At 40.7% G+C, this 6,000-nt stretch overlaps 1 long non-coding RNA gene across 1 annotated transcript in view; it reads right to left on the minus strand.

Annotated features, from left to right (window-relative positions):
- LOC123584974 overlaps nt 1–4,307 on the minus strand; it is a 46,292-nt gene extending 41,985 nt beyond the window's left edge. Inside the window, exon 1 of the long non-coding RNA XR_006705816.1 lies at nt 3,609–4,307. This is a non-coding gene — a long non-coding RNA (uncharacterized LOC123584974). The remainder of the gene's footprint in view (nt 1–3,608) is intronic.
- Between the last annotated feature and the right edge of the window lie 1,693 nt (nt 4,308–6,000).

Raw genomic sequence — 6,000 nt, forward strand, 5'->3', positions numbered from 1 at the left:
TCCATCTAATAAATGTCCCCAGGCTATATTCTTCCTGCAACAAAATGTGATTTTGTTACTTTATCTGTTTCATGCTCTTCCTACATAAGCAAAAATCATTTTTATAAATTCAATAAAAGAAGAAAATAAGTACAAAAATGTGTATGGATATATATAGATATAAATAAGTATACATATGTGGGCTTATGTATACAAGAAGCAGAAGAGTCAAGGGAGAAAGGTCAAAAGAGGCAAGAAAGCAAATAAGTTTTGTACAATAAATACAATTTGGTGTTCTGTATTTGTGACCTCAAACTTTCCTTTCCTTTTTTTCAAATTCAAATTTCCTTCCATCTAATCTCTAAGTGTTCTGACATTCAGAATGCCAGACATTTGAAATGAGCTTTGTCTCAGGAACTCTGATTCCAAGCTCTGTAGTCTGAGTGGCCAACCCCATTTTGCAACCTGTGACATATGTAAGCCTCGTGATGCCATCACATCACAGTCAAGTGAGGAACAGGTGAAGTGTAAAGCATGCAAGTGGAATCAGGAAAGATACCCTCAGGTTACTTTCCAAAAGCATTTGGCTTTTTAAAATGCCTGCATTCTGATTTTATTATCTAGCCAGTTACTCACTAACCAAAAATGCATTATATGCCAGTGATGTAAAACTTATTTACTTAATCAAGTTATTTCATTGCTGCCTTGTAATGATTGGGGCAGGGTGGGGTGGTATTTTTGGAAAACCAAAAATGACATGTTCAATTCTTTCCAACTCATTTAAGTTCCAATTAGTTTGACAGGAATTTTTTTTGGTTATTACTTTCTAACTCTTGAAATCTTCTATCCAAGTGCCTATACAATTTTGTGTTTCTCTTTCATCTTTTTTCTTTTCAATCAGAATTAAAAAATTAAATTCTGCTGTTATTTATTGCTCATTCTCTGCATATCAAACTCAGTATCTCTGGTGGTTTCTGGATTCACAGGAACAGAAGTCCCCTTGAAAAAAAAATCACCTTAAAACATTTTGTTCATGGAAGTCTTAAATCCACAACTTACTTAGACCTCTTGGGCTCAAGATAACATAGATTTTTCCTCAGTAGTTCATTCCAGAATCAGATAATAAAGAATTACATGTGTTAGACAATAATGTAGCCAATTCCAGATTAAGAAAGAAAAAGATTTTGGCATGAATAATCTCAACCTTAAAATATGTCAACTCTATAATGAAAATTAGGCAGAACATTTGAGTCAAGCACGAACTAATCATCTTTCTAAAGTTATCCAATGCTCTCTGCCAACTCCTGATTATGTGGGAGTTGCTGATCTGTTTTTCAGATTCTCTAGGGTCTTCTGAGGTCATATTCTGTCCTAGGATTCAGGTTTCTATGCTTAGAGTCCCACATTCTAGGCTGCTACTTCTACAAAGTGGAGGGAAGAAATCCCCCAGTCCTCTGAATATTGACAGCCTGGTGTAGGGCCAGCTGTACTTGGGATCAGGTTAAGTGGCAGCTAAACTGCTTCGACTTTGGACGTCTTCCCGAAAGTACCACCATACCTTGGTCTGAAAATCTCCTTTAGTGTATTCCAGGGGGAGACCATTGTTTCCAGAAAACCATTGTTAAAACAGTTGAGGCAGGACCAGAGCTGGTCATCCCTCTGTAGTATATATTGAGAAATTGACTCCTGTCTTGTATCATTTGTCCAATGAATGGACATTTTTTTGTGGGCAAAGAGAAGTCCTGATTTAGTTGATTGGATCAGCTAAATTGATTAATATGAATAGACAAAGGTTGTGACCAGAGAGAGTATGGCTGGAGGAAAACACTCATGAGAGGCAGATGGTAATGGGAGCTAGGCTGCACACCTGAGTACAGATGCTGAGAACCCCTCTAGAAATACTGAATCAGATCTTTGGAGAGTTGGGCCCAGGAATTTGTATTCCCCTCCACCCACCCAAAAAACAAAAACTCTGCAGGAAATTTAGACAGAGCCATGGTTGGGAATTATTCCAACAAAAGAAAGCTTCCTAGTATGGGTTTGAATGTAGTGTTTTCTGGATACATGGAGAGACAATAGATGCTTATGAAATGCCTGATTGATTGAATGAATAAATCAGGGATTGTGTGGAAGCTGAGTCCTTAATGACACGTATAGCCTTGCTACCCTTATTGCATCCAAGCTCCACCTTTTTCCTGGCACTTCCAGTTCCTCAGCTGTAATCAGAGGATACAAAGAATACAGGAAGAGCAATGAGGAGACAAGCAAAAGATGTTTTGGGGTACATTTGGTCTCCCTTGCTCCCCCAAAAAGAGGGAGATTGACATCCCATCTCCTCCAGCCAGCTTATGGCATGTGCATGATTGAAAGTAATTTATGACTCCTTTTCAGGCTCAGCCTCCAAGCAGGAAAGCTGACATTAAAATGGTGCATGTGACAGAAATGTGGCCTTGCGGGAACCCCAGAGGAGCTCCAAATCAGATCAGCTGTCCTTCATCAATCAAAAGTTGGCTGTAGCTCACTCCTCTATTTGGAACAAGTCTAGTCTTCCATCATTATGGCAGAATGGCGGGCTCATGAATAACGTTTTAGCATGAAACTTGGTACACACTTGTTATCATGATCTCAGCTTGTAAAATGAAATGTCTCAAGGGTGAATCAGCCTCATCATCTGCAGTACCACATTTAGGATGTCTTTGTACATTCTTTTTTATTCTTGGATTTCTCCCTCCTTCTTCCAATGCAGATGTGTGGCCAGTGCTCAGTGAGTGTGTCTTTATGCATTCAGCTGGACTTGCCAACTATAGGTCAGGACTGGGGGCAGTCTGCAAGGAAGAAGCACTGGATTAAGGGAAAATTTGATCCCTGTGCCATTTGACTAAGCACTGTAATAATTACTCTGCAGCACAAATTCACTGAGACATGATATTATTATCTCCACTCTGTGGATGAGGAAACAGAGATTCCACGATGTTGAGAAATTTGCCTAAACATACACTTGCAATAATGTAGGCTGATAGTCAGGAATAGAGGGTGGGGCTAGAGAAATGGAGGGGAAGGCACACAAAGACAGGGCATGAAAATCTCAGTAATAAAGCAAGAGGGAGAGACCAGGTGGAAAGGAATGAGAAGAGGGGTTAAATGGGTGCACTGGTTTTTTTTTTTTTTTTTTCAACGTTTATTTATTTTTGGGACAGAGAGAGACAGAGCATGAACGGGGGAGGGGCAGAGAGAGAGGGAGACACAGAATCAGAAACAGGCTCCAGGCTCTGAGCCATCAGCCCAGAGCCTGACGCGGGGCTCGAACTCACGGACCACGAGATCGTGACCTGGCTGAAGTCGGACACTTAACCGACTGCGCCACCCAGGCGCCCCGGGTGCACTGGTTTTTGCCGTACCCTACTTACCTGGAGTTCAGTTATAAATAATTTGAAATATAAGCAGTTATCTGTATACTCACTATTGGTTTAGTCTCTTCTCTAATAGCATAGACACAGAAGCCCAGTAGGGGAAATTCTTTGGGCAGAGCTGACTTAAAGGTCAAGCACACTGGGAATTAGACCTGACCAGTGGGCCAGACATTCTCTACTGCTGGTATCAAGTAAATGTGACCCAGTCAGAGCTCTTACCTGTCCCAGCTGTCCTCTCACATGGCCAGCAGGCACGAAGCATGCATGCTCCAGGAAACAAGTGGTCTGTGTCCTCAGCTGGTCATTGCTCTGTGCTTCTCGCTTCTCAATGGCAGCGGGTTGTACCCTGAGTCCTGTCACATCACATGATGCAGTCAGGAAAATAAGCTCTCTGATAAATGTTCATGTAACACTCAGCATTCTCACCTACAGATAAAATAAATGTGGCAGAAAAGTAGTTGAATATTAATGATATTTTTCTTCTTGCTGTTTTCTTGTACTCTTTGGACATGAAAGGCAACTTTAAAATAGCTGTGTTTCTTATACTCCTGGACTGAGAGTCACTGCCTGTTAAATAATGCTTAGCCCTTGAGCAGAACTTAGTGCTACATCCTGTGAAACTTTTAAAATGAACAAGTCTAATAATTCCAGAAGCCTGATAGTTATGCAAAGATTAGAGGGGATTGTAGTTTTCTTTACAACTCCCTGGAAAGTAAATATTAAATGCATGTTTTCCATTAAGGGCCTTGCTTGAAGAGATCATCAGGGAGCTCAATGTACACTTAATACAAGTTTGGGAATTGCCACCGCTTATACTTCTACAGAAATTTTTGTCGTTTGGGAGCACAATCGTGACAAGAGACTAATATATGTTCTTAAGAACAAGACACTTAAATCTAACTGCATTATGATTATTTATTTATTTATTTATTTATTTATTTATTTATTTTTGGTGTCAGGGAAGACAGACTCAGAAATAGCTCTTCTTAAATGTTTTTAATGTTTATTTATTTTTGCGAGAGAGACAGAGACAGAGAGCAAGGGAGGGGCAGAGAGAGAGGGAGACACAGAATCCGAAGCAGGCTCCAGGCTCTGAGCTGTCAGCACAGAGTCCGACACAGGACTCAAACTCACAAACTGTGAGATTATGACTTGAGCTGAAGTCAGCCACTTAATCAATTGAGCCCCCCAGGCCCCCAGAAATAGCTCTTCTAAGAATGGGAGTTTGTATTGTACTTTTCTTTCTTTTCTCTTTTTTAAGTGATTACACTGTTGATCACAACAATGCTCTCTGCCAGTGCTCTCTGCAGATCTCTTCCATCAATCCTGGTAACTCTCTGCTTTGATGAGAGCCAGTTAAGGGACAAACTGAGTCAGAATTCTGGGGACTATGAAAAGCACAGCAAAAGCTGTGTAATTTAATACACCCTAAATAAAATCAATCTTTTATAAATAATAGCATGCTAGTATGCCTGGTACTGAATTAGTATAGCTACTCTATGGGAGCATTTGAAATACATTTTATGTTTCTGGTCCCTAGACTTTTATCTTTCTGAATTTTTAATGTCACTTGAAACATCACTAGAATATCTACACATACTTGCTTCAAGGATCAGTTCTCTAAAATAATCCAATAAACTCTCTTAACTAAAACAAGCTGGCTAACCATTCTATGGATAGAACACTGTAGCCAAAGACAGAATGCCCCTCTGTCCCCCAATGCCTGGCACTAATAGGCCTCTGCCTTTTGACTATGGTTTCCTGTCCATAAATGGAATAATCCAGCTTATTTTATTTAAGAGAGTTTGTATGGTTATTTTGGGGAAGCTCTTCCAAGTACTATGATCTACCCATCTGTCCATCCATCCAATAAATATTTACTAAGCATTTAGTGCATACAAGCTATTGGACATATAATGGTGAAAACCAGATAGATAGGGTGCTTGACCCCAGAGAGCTTACAATAGATCAGCAAAGAGCCATGGGATACACAGTAAAACATGATGTGGTAGTGAGGTGGGGGGAAGGTGTCAGAGAAGCTCTCATAGAAGAAGTGATGTGTGAGCTGGAACCTGAAGGCAGAGTGAGAAGAAGTTAGCCAAAGAGCAGGTGGAGTAGTTTCCTGGGCAGGAGAAATAGCCAAGAAGGAAAGAGGGCAGTGGGGCTCAGGGGAACTGAAATATTGGTCAGGGAAAAGAGTAACAGGAAGATGGACTTGGAGAGGTAGGGAGGTGTCTTACCAACCTCTTCTGAGGAGCTTTGAAGGAAATGTTAATGAGACTGGACTTGTTCCTGTTGTGGGGTTTGGAGTGGGGAAGCCACATGATTAGATTTTTCCTTCACAGGATTATCTTGGCTGCAGCCTAGAGAATGGAGGCAAGGCTGGAGGACCACTTTGCCATAGTAGTCTTGACAAAGGACAGAGGTAGCCTGGGCTGGTGTAGCGGTAGTGAGAATGAAGATACACAGGAGGCAAAATAATATGGGATTTAGTGGCAGACTCCATATAGTAGATAAGGTGACATGATGAATCCTTATTGATGATGAGCATGGATTCTCAAGGGAAAAGATGTGAAGAGAATGAAGTGGGGAATTTTTCTGGATCTTGGAA

The sequence above is a fragment of the Leopardus geoffroyi genome, chromosome C3 (genome assembly GCF_018350155.1).
Source record: "Leopardus geoffroyi isolate Oge1 chromosome C3, O.geoffroyi_Oge1_pat1.0, whole genome shotgun sequence".
NCBI lineage: Eukaryota > Metazoa > Chordata > Mammalia > Carnivora > Felidae > Leopardus > Leopardus geoffroyi.